We start from the raw sequence: 16,109 nt of genomic DNA on the forward strand, positions 1-16,109 counted from the left end.
AAAGTTGACAATCAAGACGGGAAAGATTAGAATTTTATCTCCCAAATTAGTTGCATTCGTCTCTTGAACTGAGGCTGCCAAAGTGTCAGCAATCAAATTGATCACAGCCAAGAAATATTGAAAGCAGTAAAACCCGAGGGAGAATGAAAATGCATTTAGCCAAAGGAGGCAAATACAAATAATGGAAACTGACATCTTTTAGTTAATTCTTAGTAGGCACCTGCTTCTTTCCCAGAGTGCTCTGCACATGCACATTGGTGTCGTCTGAACAGCTTGGAGATTGTGAGTTCAGGACTCTTAAATCCTTAGTCCTTTGGATGTGGACAAAATAGAAAATTCATCCAGCGTCAGAACCTTTATGCTATGGTTCATCTCTTACTTCCAGTCAAGAAAGGTACTGAAGAAGGTTACAATTTTTAGCTTTCTACTGAGAATCATACAACACAGAAATTAGAACTCAGGAAAATTGAAGACAGAATGGTTTATCACTTGGGGCCTAGAATCAAGCTAGCCAAATGCAGGAGATTCTAGACTTTTATTCAATTCTTGGTTTTAATTCTTAGTTAGACATCAAGATACAGTTATAGGCTAGCATTGTGTTGTAGTCTAGCAAGCTGTGGCTTGCAGTGCCCATTTGCCATAGGAGCACTGGTTTTAGCCTGGCTGATGTTCCACTTCCAATCCAGCTCTCTGTTCATGTGCCTGGGAAAGCAGCTGGTAAGTACTTGAGTCCCTGCCTGCCACATGGGAGACCTGGATGGAGTTCCTGGCTCCTGTTCTGGTCTGGTCCAATCCTGGCTGTTGTGGTTGTTTTGGGTGTGAACCAGCAGATGAAAGATCTCTCTCTCTCTCTATCTCTCCCCCTCCCTGTAGCTCTGCATTTCAAATAAAAATAAATTAAATCTTTAAAACAAAGAGGCTTATAAAAATGCCGAGCTATGCCACCATGAGTTATTAATTATATCATGATAAAATTATACTAAGCCTTTAAAAAATATTTATTTCTTTGAAAGACAGAGTTACACAAAGAGAAGAGAGGCAGAGAGAGACAGATAGATAGAGAGAGAGAGAGAGGTCTTCCATTCGATGGTTCACTCCCCAGATGGCCACAACGGCTGGTGCTATGCCAATCCGAAGCCAGGAGCCAGGAGCTTCTTCTGGGTCTCCCACTTGGGTGCGGGGCCCAAGAACTTGGGCCATCTTCTATTGCTTTCCCAGGCCATAGCAGAGGGCTGGATAGGAAGAGGAGCAGCCAGGACCAGCACTGGCGCCCATATGGGATGTCGGTGCTTCAGGCCAGGGCGTTAACCTGCTGTGCCACAGCGCCGGCCCATACTAAGCCTTTTTATTTCTAGCCAGCAGAGCTGTTGCTTTACTTTTATTTTATTTTATTTTTTTTTGGCCTGCATTAGAGCCACTTCCCAGTAGTCTCTGCTTCCCAATCTTGCTTTCCAAGGTTTCAGTTATACACAGCCTGAAAATATCAAGTGGAAAATTCCATAACTAAACAAGCCATAAGTTTTAAATGGAGTACCATTTTGAGCTGTGTATTGAAATCTCGTGCGTTTGCATTCCATCCTGCCCAGGGCATGAACCATCTTTGTGCAGTGTTTCCTCACTGTATACATTACTCACCTACAGCCTTATTAACCCTCTGAGTCATCAGATCCACTGTCCCAGAATCACAGTGCTTGCGTTCAAGTGATCTTTATTTTACTTAATGATGACCCCAAAGCACAAGAATAATGGTGATAGGATTCAGATATGCCAAAGAGAATCCCTAATGTGCTTTCTTTCAGTGAAAGGTAAGAGTTCACACTGATATGTATGTGTAGGAAAAAAGATATTGTATATAGAGTTTGTTACCACCCGTGCTTTCAGGCTACCACTGGGGATCTTGGATCATCTCCCTTGCTGATAGCGGGCACTACTGCATTGGCTGGAGACTCAGAGGATCTGGATGTTACAAGTGAAGCTGGTGGTAAATTTTATTGGTTACAAGATTCAGGGACTAAAACAGGTTTTGGTGACTTTGGCCCATTTCCCGGAAGATATCTGCAGAGATAGCAAACAGAAAACTCTGAGAGTACAGGAAAGGAAGTGGTTTGATAGAAGAGGGAGACCAAAGGTATGGGTGTGGGAAATTTTGGAAAATGTGTTGACTTGCCGCCTTAGCCTGCTAGGACTGCATAAGTAAAGTCTCACCAATTGGGTGGCTGAAACCATAGCAAGGTGCTGTCTCACACTTCTAGAGTCTGGAAGCTCACAAGTAAGGTGTCAGGAGCATCTGCTTCTTCCCAGGACAGAAGAAAGGACCCACCTCAGGTTCAGTTCAGACCAATAGGCAACTGTGTTCCCCAATGTCTCAACATTGTTTTCCCTCTATGCAAATATCTGTCCCACTTTCTTTTCTTACAAGGACACATGGAATTCACACTGGCCCTCACACTCTCTCTTAGCGATGTCTTCTTTTCAATCTAATGATCTCAGTAAAGATTGTATTCCCAAATAAGATCCCACTCTAAGTACTGGAGGTGAGAGATATAATTGAACACCTAATGAATGTTGTGTTACGTATGTAGTTCTCTCTGCCCCTTTGCACACGATCTCAAGTCCTCAGAAACACCTCTAAAACTAGCTTTTCTTTTTCTTTTTTTCTTTTTTTTATTAATTTGAGGCTTGGAGTACAAAAAGAAATTGCCTCTCAAATCACCAAGTTGGTAAGTGGAAGTGAGAGGATTTGAACCCAGGTCTTAAACATTCTGAGACCACAGAATTTTCACTCTGATATTATTCAAGCAATGTTCACTGAACACTACTGAATGTCAGATACTGCCTTGGGCACTAAGGAATGCAGACCTTGAGAAAATTCTGGCCCCAGCCTTTGAGGGCTGCTCATGCTCACTAGGAAACATTCTATTCCTTGAATGTTCTAGAAATAAGATAACTCTTCCACAAAGCATACAGTCCTCAAGCGTGCATGTGAACAACACAGAATATTCTGTGGGGATCAGAATATTTGGCATTTTGACATCTTTCCATTTGCAAAGCAATGGTTAAAAACAATAGGAACCAACTAGAACAAATAGAAACTCCAGTGTGGCATTACATGGTTAGCAAAATCAGCAGGCATACAATTATGAGAACTATAAATACCAAGAGAAAGATAAACATTTTGTTCTGATGAATTTATCCAAAATTGTAGCATGAGAAAGTCTAGAATTCATTTATTTTTAAATTCTGGTCTCTGAGAATGCATTGTGTTTTGCAGTGTTTTTTATTTTTATTTTTTTTCTTTTTCTTCAGATGTTTTGCTTTAGTGCTTATGGCTACAAACACTCAGACAGTCAAAAGCTCTGGAGGCTGCTTCTCTCTTTCCATTTTTATTTCCAAATGCCAAAGTCACGGAGGGTGAGTGAGGACTGTTTCTATGAAAAGATGCAATGAATTAGAAACAATGGATTGAGAACCACGACTTAAATCTTCTGACTTTTTCATCCTTCTCTTTCATGAAATAAACCAGTGTGTATAGTATCACACTTACTCCTTCAGGTTATTAAATTTCTTGTCAAAATCTTACTTAAACCACTGAGACAAAGATGGATTCTCCCCCTGTGACTCCGAGCAGTTAAATTTACTTCTCTGACACACGGCAAGTTGATTTAGAGCTAATCCGCCTGCTTTTTATTGGCTTTGTGTAAAACATTGCTTTTCTTGGTTTCTACTCTTCCACTCGGCATTGTCTTGTAGAAATATGTAATTTCAATTTATACTGTAAGAAATTAGTCTCTCTGAGAAAGATCTAGGAAGACGTACAACAAAGTGAAAACACACATCACTCACATGCTTTGGATTTTCCCCACGTCAAGACAGGCTGGAATGTCAACAGTCTGAAGGGAGAGAGAAAGGTGATAATCAATACTGAGAAAGTAACACTAATGAGAAGTAAAAACCGTGATCCAGACCCAGTTAGCAACACGAGAAACAGCTGCACCCACTATTTATCCGAATTAATGTCTGGCCTTGCCTTCTGCCGACAGCTAAAAATGTTTGACTCAGATCTGTGATGCTACATTTCATTCTTCTATTTATTTTGCTAATGAACACGTCACTTGTGGACAGTTAGGAGAAAAACACCAGTCATCTTGGAAAGCCTGAATGGCTTTGCTAAGAACCCGTCCCCAAAATGAACTGCATTTTCTGCTTTTTGCTAAGTTTGAGATGTAGGCAAGCGAAAGACAAATTCTGTGAAGCATTAGGCTTAGTATCAGGTTTGCAGGAAATCTATTGGGAGGCATTTGGATTGGGTAACGATGCCATTAGTGCATTGCTACCTATTTGGAAAAAAAGCCACATTTAAGTGGTTACTATTTAAATCAAGTCACTTCATATAGATAATTAATTGATTAATTAATGTTAATTTGGAAACTTTCTAGTGGTGTGAGTACAGAGTCTAAAGGTAATTTCTTTAATATTTTTATTCAATAAATATGCATTAGTGATGTACCATGTGTTAGGTCCTGAGGTTTGCCTTGGGGGTGCCATAGATATCAGTATGTGGTGTCACTTTTTTTTTGACTGGCAGAGTAGATAGTGAGAGAGAGAGACAGAGAGAAAGGTCTTCCTTTGCCGTTGGTTCACTCTCCAATGGCCACTGCGGCCAGCGTACCGCGCGGATCTGAAGGCAGGAGCCAGGTGCTTCTCCTGGTCTCCCATGGGGTGCAGGGCCCAAGCACTTGGGCCATCCTCCACTGCACTCCCTGGCCATAACAGAGAGCTGGCCTGGAAGAGGGGCAACTGGGACAGAATCCGATGCCCTGACTGGGACTAGAACCTGGTGTGCCGGTGCCGCTAGGCAGAGGATTAGCCTGTTGAGCCACGGCGCCGGCCGTCACTTTTAAAGAACTTGCCATTTAATGGGCAGAACTTCAGAAAGAACTCACTCACAATAGGGAGTGAGTACACTGTAGTACACTGCTATGCTCCTCTATGCTGTGCTATGCTATATTGAGTTTTCTATACTGTATTACACTACAGCTTACTGCATTACACAATACTCTGCTGTACCACACTACTATGCTATACTTATGGTGACACAATTAAGCTCCTATTGGGTGTAGAGGGGGCCTGGAGAGAAAGTAAAAACAATGGAATAGGTGTAAAGGGAAAATGATATCTTACCTGAGAACTAAAAGGTCAACAAAAACTGAGCCAGCTAAAATGCTAGGGTGAATATGGGAGAGTGTGATCGCGTGGAAGGATGTTGCAGCGAGAAGGAAAATCATATTAAAAAGTCTTAGAGCTCACCAATTACTTGAATAAAGATTGAAGAGACCAGTGCAGTGCACACTGATGTTGTCCTGTTAATATTCATTGCATACCATTTCCATTGCAAAAGACTATGTGGTTCAGACACTGATCACATATCTGGCAGTTGGACTTGTGTAGTTAAATCCATCAAAGCCACCTTGCTTTCCTATGATTGGTTTGGGCTACTGCCTTTAGCCACGAAGCTCATGGTACTTTTCCCACATCAGGGTTTGGGAGGAGGTAGGCCAATGGAATAGTTTAGAAGAGATTCTGGAAAACATCTCTGGAAGGTACCCTGTCTTACCTGGGACTACGGAAGCAGGTTGCCCGATTGCTGTGACAGACACCTTAGAATCACAAGGAGGAATAGCCTTGGAGTAGAGCTGATGCCCTCTCTGAGTGCAGGATGGGAAGCTACTGAGTCACGAAAACATGCTGTGGTTGCAGCATTCTTTGGAAGTCATGGTCTACCTCTGCACTTCTTCTGTAAGCCATAGTGTCCTTTGTTGTTTAAAAAAGTTTGACTTAGACCTCTGTTTCATGTCGTTAACACACCTTAATGCTAAAGCCTGATGATCACATGACAAATGATCCAAAATTAGAAAACATAGCAAATAGCTGAGGTCAAAATGATCGACTTTAAAGATAATTTAATGGGTAGGTTATGGGCTTGAATAAATAAGGATAGATTTAATAAGCATAAGTATAAAAGCTTTGTGATTTTATATATACACATATATTTCATTTAAAATCTGACATGATGGAAATTGAGTTGCTAAGTAGGTTTTGTGTGAATACCCAGGGATATAATGGCACTGCAAGTTTGACATAAATTAACTGTAGCATGGATACCAAAAAGGGCAACTTAGGTTGAATAGCCTTAGGGTGAAGCTAACATGACTGCCAAGTACCCTTCAGGTCCACAGAACTCATGCAGTGCCAGTTAATCCCATGTATTGTTTACACCAGGTATGGAACTGCATTTTTGAAATCATACTGGGGAAGTATCTCTGATAAACTATGGCAGTAGAGAAAAGTCAAGACTATAAAGAAAGTGGTTAAAAAACACTGGAAGGGACTGTCAACAATTAGCACAGGATCACTAATGAGGGCACATATGTGCACCCCTCTTTTCTCTCCTTTGTTTTCACAGAATACACAATTCTTCCATCACAGGATTCTTTCCTGCTGAATCTGGATATTTCTTTGACATTTTTCACAAGTTAATTCCCCAAGCAGCCAGTTTAGAGAACCAAAGTTGGCATACAAGATGCATTTATTTATCATTCTTGATTTATCTAGAAAATACATGATTTAGAGCAGAGGGTAGAAAACCTGGAATGTATTCTGAGGTCGCAGAAGTCCAAATGAAAGAAGTCATTGGGTAGAAGCTAAGGAGGTGGGAGAAACTGAGGCACAGAATGCCTGGTTAAAGGCATTCAAGCTCAAAGTCTTAAACCTGCAGTCCAAGTAAAATCCAATCCAGTCGTTAAATGGTTTGTAACCTCTTATGTGGGGAAGCAGAAACAGGCTTCAGAAAGGCTAGGTGTAGGGGAAAATGAAGACCTGATACATGGGAGACTCTGGGTCTCTCTCAAGAAGAAAGATAATGGCATTCAGATTAGAGTATATTTATGGTCATTGAAATTGCCCAATAAGAACTTTTTTTTCTGTTGTAGAGACATGGCAAAAAATTGTCAGAATTGTAGAGTGGGATTTTTAAAGCTATGTCTACACAATTTCTGAAATTCAACATAAAAGAATATGGTTCTGTGCCCCCCCCCCCCACACTCAGGGAGAAATTCCACAGTTCTTTCTGGATTATTCAAGAAGGTCAATTCCAAAAATGTTTAAGTAACTGAGAGAGACACATAGTTTGCTATGTTCTGTTTCCATTTCCCTCTGGATGTGGAAGTAAACTATTTCTCAATCTCTGCTGTTAGGTGCGGCTGTGTGACTGCCTTTGTGTAACTGCAGACAGGCCAAGCCAAGGCCTACTTCCTGATATTTCCCACTTTCTTCCCCAAGTTCACTTGCTTCTCCTTGTTTTAGAGAAATAAGTCTTTATTTCCTAAGTCCCTGAAATTTGGAGTTGTTTCTTATAGGTTACCTATCCTAACCAATTCGAAAGTAATATTTGAGCAGTAATTTAAATAAATAATCCATCCAGTTTGCAACATATTGGCTTAATAACTCTACTGTGTGAATCAAAACATCTAAATTATTTTGAAGCACATAAGGTTTTGAGTGGAAATTCTTTAAAGTATGTAATTCAAAATTGATGTTGATACATTTTGGGCTTTTAGGGTCTGCACTATTAATGGCATTAAAGCTACAAATAATGATATACTTCTACACTTTTGTGAATGATTTCTAAAGAGACGTTCAAGTTCCAAGTGTCTTTCCATATTCAAGTCCCATCCATTAAGGACATATTTATCCAAGTTTCCGGTAAAGGACATTTATACTGACAGGCAATTTTTCCCCATAGTTCTGTTTTCAATGAATCTATGAATGGTTTGCTGTCTTAGTGGCTTGCTCTAAATCCTCTAGTTTTCTCCAATAAATTTCAGAGGCACTTCTCAGCCATGGCTGAACTTCTGAATCACTTGGAAAAAAACTGAAGTGCAATTGTTTGAACCTTACTTCTTCAAATTTGGATTTAATGGCCATTAACACTTTTGAAAAGTGATTCTAATGTAGCCCAGTAGAGAGCAGTGGGTCAGAGACTCACATTTAATCTTCATAGTGTGGGTTCATCAGTTTTCTAAATGCAGATCAAACCCATCAGCTTCATCACTTACCAGGCCCCACCAATCTTAGCCCATACGTTTGCACATGGTGATTATTATTACTTTTTAATCCCTTTGTCTGTTTCAGCAATGTCTTCAATAATATCTTATAGTTTCCTTTCAGATCCCCAAAATAGGAACAAATTGGAAGTATGGAACACTGATTATTCCAAGGTCATTCATAGCCCTATTTACCTTTGTTTTCCTTTGGTATATAAACAAAAACAAAACAAGAACCAAACAAGAAAACAAAAATCAAACAAGAACAACCACAGACAAGTATTTAATTTCCTGGCTTTGTAGAGTTTTGAATTTGTTATAGAAAATCATTTTTTTCTAATGAGGTCAAATTTCTCAGAAGAAATTTCTTCCTTGAAATAAAGTTGAAATCTCACCAAGGTGAAAAAGAATGACCTATGTCCCTTTTTGCATTCTCCTTTCTCACCGGTCTGGACTGCAGACATGAGTTCTAGTAGCACAGCATCCTTATTGGTGTCATGAGGAAATCAACAGGGAGATGAAGGCCCATATGTTAGCTATAGAAAAACACAAGGTCCTGTATCCCAGCTCACCACATGGAGCTGCCTGCCAGTTTGCTCCTAGACCACCAACCTGCTACCATACCAAAACATGTTCTTAAGCTAATGTGGTAGATTTTTATGTGATTTGCTGGAAAATGTATTCCTAAGTAAAATTACTAGATTATATTATTATATTTTGAACTCATTTGTTCATAAGATTATTGAAAGTTTAATCATTTTTTAAATAAAAAGACGACCAAATGCTATTTTCATATCAGAATTTCATAGAAACAATATACTACAATACAATGATTAAATTAAAGAGCAGAGTTTGGAGTTTGTGAACTCAAGAGGCTTCCATAGCCTTGGCAGCTCATTAAAAGAGCCTACACTGATTACTGACGTCATAAATAAGAGTGTCAATTGTTAAATCAACAACAGGAGTCACTGTGCTCTTATTCCTCATGTTGGATCTCTGTCCTAAATGTGTTGTAGTATGTGAATTAATAGTAAAACTAGTATTCAAATAGTACTTTATACTTTGTGTGTCTGTGTGGGTGCAAACTGTTGAAATCTTTACTTAGTATATACTAAGTTGATCTTCTGTATATAAAGATAATTGAAAATGAATCTTGATGTGAATGGAATGGGAGAGGGAGTGGGAGATGGGATGGTTTGTGGGTGGGAGGGTGGTTATGGGGGGAAGAACTGCTGTAATCCAAAAGTTGTACTTTTGAAATTTATATTTATTAAATAAAGGTTTAAAAAGAAGAAAGCAATTGCAGATAAAATCCAATCTGTTTTGAGAAAAAAAAAACTTAAAGAGCAGCAGTTGTGCTTATCAGCTGGAAAGAGGGAATTTTGCTTTTCTCTAAAAACGCTTTGGAAACCTGCTTTTCTTTAGTGTCCTTATTTTTACTAATTTTATCTCAGATCTATCAGCCCTTCCATTTGTTCATTCATTTATGAAATCAGTGTGACACCTTAGATTACAACATGGCTGCTGGTGGTATCTAAATAATTGATTCAGGATTAATAAGCCCTTTAAATGAACATGATTTTGATTATTCATGGGTTGCAAAAATTCATGGTAGGATACAAGGTCTCTTATGAAATGGATGCAAGTTGGCATGAATCACTCAGAAATATTCCTTTGATGAATTCAATTAAAATTGGCTGAGTTGTCAAGGCCTATTGAATAATGAGAAACTTGATCCTAGGAAGTCTAGATATTTTGTGTGGAATACCATACATTTGAAAGATTTCCTTTTTTATGCATATGCATTTAGAAATCAAATGATTGGGTTCCATGATCAAATGTGTTTTGGAGTCCAAGTAGGCCTTTTTTTTTTGTAATGAAAATGGGACTATAAAGCATTTATGACAAAGTTCAAAATCTAAGGTTAATACAAAAGGGTTTGAAAGCAATCACCAGATAAGTAAAAATTTAGCGTAGGAAATGAAAGGCAAAGATGGGGAAATAAAATGAAGAGAAGCACTGGGCAGAAAGGGATTTGAAAGGAACATTAATACTTCACATAATGAAAAAGAATATAGGCAGATGATAGCGAATATGGTAATGGTGAGGGATAACTGATGGAGTTACTTCAGCTCATACTAGAGAAAATTGATCATAAATAAAAGTCAGTTGGCAGATCTGTGGGTGTTCTGGACTTTTAAAAGACCGATAAATCAAGTGCTTGTAACATAAGTTTCAGGATGAGAAAAGCACACGGGGCCTGCATCTAATTTTGCAGGCTTCAGGAAAATGCATGCCATGTCTATTGCAAAACAAAAACATATTCAGGAGAGTAATTTAACATACACCAGTGAAAATAAAGATCAACAGAAATTGCCTTCTTCAAATATTTTTAAAGGAATTTAAAAGCTATGAGGCCCCCATTATTTCCATTTTCTCTTCAGATTGCCAATGTGTCTCTGTTCCTTTCACTAAATGCTAATGAGACAATGATATGCAAATGCATAATCTAGGCAGTGCTACCTGTGTGAAATGATGCTGTGTGCATTAATTTGCCAGCTTCACTTCTGTCAGCCTCACATATTTGAAGAGCTGGAAGAAAGTTCTGGAGCAGGAGATTTTGCCCAGTCCCAGTCACCTGTGGAGTACTCACGAAGTCAAGTCATTTTTCATGATAGTTATTACTAAAAAGTGATGGCACTGCCTGAGACTCTGAAAATCTGTTCATTCTTCTCTTACTAATCACTCCACTCTCAAAAACCAACATTGTTTTTGGTCAGGTTTCTGCATGACAGCTGGATAGTGTGGTCTTTTATCATTTCCTCTAAGACTTAAGCCTGCTTGTGGCACGCATGATAAATGTTCTGAAGAACAATTTCCAATGTATCAATATGCCACAATCCATGAAAGAGAAGAGAAAGAAGCAGTTGCGACATCACTGAGCAAACAGTTTGGACAAATAGACTTAATCTCTGGAAATAGCAACAAGTAAAACTGAGTTCCGTTTTTGAAAAGCCAACCAGGGTTGATGAAATCTGATTGCAATTAATTTTTTAAAAAAGTATTCACTTGCATCATTTATCTACGTGGTTGTATTTCTTGGACAACGTAAGTTCAAATGCTAACTAGATGAATGAGGTTGGACAAGTGAATTACCCAGGGATTTTTCTCTTTTGTGAAATTGAAGAGATGATAAAACCTTGTTCAAAGGAATGCTCCAAGATTGGAATGTGATAATCAAAATGTATATCACTGTTTCTCTGATGTTTTGCCAGCAGCCTAGATCACTGCTTAAGCAGTGAAATACACATTAGGGGATTGATGAAGAAAGAGCCGGTGCCTACTAATGATAGGACTGAATAGACTGCATTAGTTTTACTATTTAGCTCCATCAGATTGAATAGGATTGGAATCCAGTATGGGAACAGTGATCCTTTATTGCATGTGTCCAACAGTGGTTAGTTCACAAGGAGAGAAGCTATGAGGCTCTGAAGGGATCGTGGCACAGGATCATAAGAACTTAGAACAGGACCCACGATCCTCCAGGAAGTTGGATTGTTCAGGTAATTTAAATTTTATTGTCTACCTGTTTTTTTAAGTCTTTTTTTTTTTTTGACAGGCAGAGTGGACAGTGAGAGAGAGAGAGACAGAGAGAAAGGTCTTCCTTTGCCGTTGGTCCACCCTCCAATGGCCGCCGCGGTTGGCGCGCTGCGACTGGCGCACCGTGCTGATCCGATGGCAGGAGCCAGGTGCTCCTCCTGGTCTCCCAGGGGGTGCAGGGCCCAAGCACTTGGGCCATCCTCCACTGCACTCCCGGGCTACAGCAGAGAGCTGGCCTGGAAGAGGGGCAACCGGGACAGGATCCAGTGCCCCGACCGGGACTAGAACCCGGTGTGCCGGCGCCGCAAGGCGGAGGATTAGCCTAGTGAGCCACGGTGCTGGCCTGTCTACCTGTTTTTTTTCTCCCCTTTTTAAAAGGTAATGAAAATGAGAAAGGCAGTGAAGTTTCTGAATAAGGGGCAGAACTCTTCATAGTTCATAAGTAAGTGTACCAGCACAACTTGTTCCTGTATGTCTTGATAGGTGAGTTGGAACACCCCAAATGGGGACACACCTGGCTGAAGCTCCCATTAACATCAGCTTTCACAGACCATTGAGGAAATTGAGGCAATCTTTTGGAAAAATCAATCTAGACTATTTTAGGTTTTGCTCTAGTTCTTCTTGACCAAGTGTGTGAATAGTCTTTTGCCTGTAGAGTTTCTGGAACCACAGCTAACTAACTCTCAGCCATTGAATTACACACCATGCAGGTCTATTAATATCCATAGCAGCTATAATTCTGCTGTATATAGAAGAATTTTCCACAACTTCTAAAAATATCTCCTCTGCAGCAAGTTTAACTGGTAGTTCCATTTGTGAAGTAGATCCTTATCTATTGAATCGGAAAAGGTTGTGTCACGGAAGAGAAAGGAGTGCTTTTCTGATAATAGTCCCAAAGTAACAATTTTAAGTTGGGACATGGGAAAACTTCAGTACTGCCAGAAATTCCCACTGTTGAAGTGGTTTTTGTGCTCTGAAGGGTGTGATCTATGGTGGTGATACCGATGGTATACAGAGCCATGTAGTAGCAACAAGAAAGTGGGTTGCAGTTCATTTCTGTTTGTAAACAATTCCCTCCAGGAGTTTAAAGAAAGGGCAGGAGTTTCTGAGTTCTGATATTTCCCTTGAGCAGCACCGTTGAGCAGATTTGTGTAGCTGTCCTTTTGTCTTTCAGCCAATAAATGATATGACTCTTCCAATGGTGTCTTTGCAATCTCTGCAAGTGTCTTTATTTATAGGTTCTTGGTTCTTGTTTTGATTTGGGGACCAGTTGATTTTGTCTGCAGAACCAGATGTTTCACTCCTAGCTTGTTTATTTTTCTAAGAGTTGTTGAAAACATTAAGCCACATGTTGGACTCTTCTAAATTGGTGATTTCCTGTTCCAATTATTTTTCCACGTTCCTGCTTCAGATTTGAGTCCGTTATGAAAGACAGGGCAAAGCTCCTTTGACTTCCACTGTTGAATCTATTCCAGGATGTCATTTGAAAGTTAAGGTCTATTTTTAAAATTTTCCAGTTACCCATTTTTGTGTATAATTTTGAGTTTTGACCAATCTACTCTTAAGGGGTAGCTCTGGGTCTTGTGTTTTGATTGTCCATTTTTCTTGCCCTTTTAAGGCCTATTTTCAAATTGTGCATTATTAGAATAATTAAATATTCCCCTGATAATTCCCTTCTTGATGTTTTCAGTCATTTTCCTGTTGTATTAGTCAGAGTTCTCCAAAGAAACAGAACCCACAGAATATATACACACACAAATATATACATATGTATATACATACACACATACTTATTAGGTTGGTTCACATGATCACGGAGGATAAAAATGGCCATCTGCAAGTTGGCAATATTCTTCAGTTTGAAAGGCCAGAAACCTCAGAACCAAGGAGGCCAACAGTGTAATCAGCTCCTCAGCTCACAGGTCCAAAAACTTGGAGTCTGGTGTTCAAGGGCGGCCGTGGCTGGAAGTGCACCTGCTTTGGAGGAGACAGAGATACAGGGTGTTTCCCCTTCTTCCAGTTCCCTCTCCCACTGGGCCCCCCCACTGACTGCAAGGTGCCCACCCACACTCATGGCAGCTGCCCAACTCATATGCTAATCTTGGCTGGAAACCCCCTCACCAACATACCCAGGAGTAAAGGTTAACCACTTCTCTAGGCATCCCTCCATGAAGTCAAGTTGACATCCAAAATTAACCATCACACATGTCTTGAGGGCTTACACTTTAGTAGAATCCTTGGTTCAGTCATGCAGACAGTAAATATCTTACAAAACCTAGAATGCAATATCAATTTATTTTTGTTTGTCTTCCTTGAGGGGAAGTAATTATTCCCATTAGTTCTGTTCTGAATTGGGATTTCAATTCAACCTGCCTCCTGGTTTAGCAATTTTAAGAGAATATTGTACACTGTGATTATTTTTTTGAAGTACAAATTCCTTCTTCTATCATGAGTTATTTATTTGGTGTTTCTTGTCGCAGCAGAATTTACTCAGTCCTGCCTTGGTTAGTATCTAGATTGTGAGGAATGTGAGGTTTTCCCCAAAGTTTACTCTTACTTGCTTGGGCATTCATAAGATTTCTGTGTTCCCTCAAACTTTGTCACTTAGGGAGGCTAAAAATGATGCATTGTCAAATGTGATTTGGCATTTTTAGTTTAAGAATTTTGCACCTCAAAATTATCCCTCATTCAAGAAGCATTTCTATTTTTCTTAAGGAGTTGAGGGCAACTCAAGTTTCTTCCTTGTGTATCTCAACTAATGATATCTTTTCTGAAAAGACTTCCAGGCTAATATTGTAGATTGGCAATGAGCTTGGAAAAAAATTCCTTTAAAGAATCCATAAGCTTTTAATTGTATGAAAAATCAGTGAAATTTGTCTTAAATATAATTTAAGGTTCTAAATACGTGTTAAGATGCTCAGTCACAGAAATGGTCAAATCTGATCATCTCTTCCTTCCAAATCTCTTCACGGCTTCTCCTGAGCTTACTGTCCTCTAGGGACTTTGAGTTTGCAGATTTGTGACTGCAGAACTCGTGTTCCTATGACTTTTTTGTGGAAAATGGACTTTTGTCCACAGATTTCTTCTAGGGACCTGTGGCTCCTAAAACCTGTCTTGGTGTGCATATGTCTTTTCGCTTTCATTTTTTTTTCGGCTCATTCTCTCTCCCTCTGTGATATAGCCGTTCTGAAGCTGGAAATCTTCAGACAGTTTCCTCAATCTAAGTTTTCAAATATGTTTTTCTCCTTTGTGAAATATATTCCTGTTCCTTCCCTCTGTTTTTCACCCACTGGCCTAGATCATGCCATTCAACCACTGGGCTTCATCTTAAATAGTTACTTCTCTCTCTTTTATGCTTTTATTCGCTATTAAAACTCTAAGAAATTCAATGGTCTTATTCGTTGTTGTCTCTGCTGTGATAATCTGGCACCTGGTACATAATGAATGCTAAAAATTTATGTGTTGAATAGATAGCTAATAAGATATATAATAAGCCTGAAGGTCAAAATGGGAAATTGGAAGGTTACCAGAGAATGTTGTCATATTAAAATTGGTGTCATCTGCTAAATGCCATGGAAAAGCTTCGGAAGGAAAAGGTCATCTAATATTGTCATTAACTTCAGTGCCTTCTTACAACATAGATTCCAAACAAGGGACATGCATATTCAGGAAATGAGTCGGTGCACAAGTTAGGAGATGTTTACAGGAATTTTAATTTATCCATATTTAAAACAGGATGAGGATACTTCTTAAACTCACCTGTAATAATACATAGAGCACAGTTTACTCATACAATTCATACAATACCATAACTAGCAGAATATAATAATTCATCAAATTATTGTGCTATGCCAGACATTATTAATGGCTGGAGATAGAAAGGTAAGTGAATGAGTACTGTGAATAATCTAGCAACAAGTCATTATCTAAAATATGTTTTTCTTGGTTATTTTTTCTTAATTTTTAAAATTGATACAAAAGGAACAGAACAAATTTTATGTATTTCATCTATATAGTCTTTTTTTAAGATTTATATATTTTGTTGAAAGCCAGGGTTACAGAGAGGCAGGGGCAGAGGCAGAGAGAGAGGGAGAGAGAGAGAGGTCTTCTATTGACTGATTCACTACCCAGAAGGCCACAATGGCTAGAGTGTGTCAATCTGAAGCCAGTAGCCAAGAGCTTCTTCCAGGTCTCCAATGTGGGTGCAGGGGCCCAAGGATTTGGGCCATCTTCTACTGCTCTCCCAGGCCATAACAGAGAGCTGGATTTTAGGTGGAGCAGCTGGGACTCGAACCACATGGGATGCATGCACTGCAGGCGGCAGCTTTACCCACTATGCCACAGTGCTGGCCCTCTCATATATATAGTCTTAAGAACATCCACCCTTCTTCTTCCTTTATTAATTTC

This window comes from Lepus europaeus, chromosome 9 (assembly GCF_033115175.1).
Source record: "Lepus europaeus isolate LE1 chromosome 9, mLepTim1.pri, whole genome shotgun sequence".
In the NCBI taxonomy this organism is placed as follows: Eukaryota; Metazoa; Chordata; class Mammalia; order Lagomorpha; family Leporidae; genus Lepus; species Lepus europaeus.